The 1,030-nt window shown below is 52.6% G+C and overlaps 1 pseudogene; it reads right to left on the bottom strand.

Moving 5' to 3' along the window:
* Positions 1–604: 604 nt before the first annotated feature.
* On the bottom strand, positions 605–720 carry LOC149454402 (U2 spliceosomal RNA; annotated as a pseudogene).
* Positions 721–1,030: the final 310 nt, after the last annotated feature.

Below are 1,030 nucleotides of genomic sequence, written 5' to 3'. Positions count from 1 at the left end.
CGAAGCCGGACATCCAGTACTAGGCAAGGGGGCTCTCCCGAAGAGAAAGCCCCCTAGGGATCAGGGGAGGAAGGAACCAAAAGGCCACACATCCTCCCCCTAGACTTCAGGGTAGGCCCGAGGACCCACACCCTCCATCCGTGAAAAAACACACACATAAGAACAGAAAAAGTGACAAACGTGGGAGGTGAATAAATTAAATAAATAGAAAATAAAAAAGTGGTACCGTGCCAAATTGTGCACAGACCAGGCCCTGAGGCCCGTAGCAAAAATTGCCCTGGACTTAGCCAAAAGACCTGGTCCTTAGGGCGCTGTGCAAAAAGAGGTGAAAAACAGTGGCCATGTGTCATCTTCACACTGTGGGGTCCCACACCCAAGTGTTACTAGTGACACCCCTGAGAGCGTCTTCCCCAGGGGGCACTGAGTTTGCGGACTTTTTGCGTCCCCAGCCCCTGGCCAGACCAAGGTAGATCCGTCCAAATCAGGAGGTACTGGGTCTTTCCAGTCTTCCCAGAGGAATTACTCCCAAGGCCCCAGAACGTATCATGGCGCTCCCTGGTTTCTGTCCCTCCGGTACTAGCCTTCCGGACCCCCATCATACCAGTGAGGGTACTATACAACAACCATCCCCGCAAAGCTAGAATGATCGGGAGCACCCCCACTGGACACTGATAAGAACAGATACTACACTTGATCTTAGCCAAAAGGCCGAGAAGCTGACAGAGATCAAATTATGTAATAAACTACTAGTGCCCATCTGGACTCCAACCTATCCTTCCAGCCCCAAGTCCAATGTTTAACTAACTCATGCAGACTCCACCTCCGCAACATCGCCAAAATCCGCACGTTCCTAACCCCAGAAACCACTAAACAGCTCATCCACTCCCTCATCATATCACGACTCGACTACTGCAACTCCCTCCTCACTGGCCTGCCTCGCCGCTGGCTATCCCCACTTCAGTCGATCCTGAATACGGCTGCCAGACTCATTCACCTTTCCAACCGCTCCGTTTCCGCCACCCCCCTCTGC

The sequence above is a fragment of the Staurois parvus genome, unplaced genomic scaffold (assembly GCF_062004578.1).
Source record: "Staurois parvus isolate SC_StPar_1 unplaced genomic scaffold, SC_StPar_1.0 ptg000432l, whole genome shotgun sequence".
Lineage (NCBI taxonomy): Eukaryota > Metazoa > Chordata > Amphibia > Anura > Ranidae > Staurois > Staurois parvus.
The sequence above is the reverse complement of the archived record's forward strand: the minus strand, read 5'-3'. Positions and strand labels throughout refer to the sequence as shown.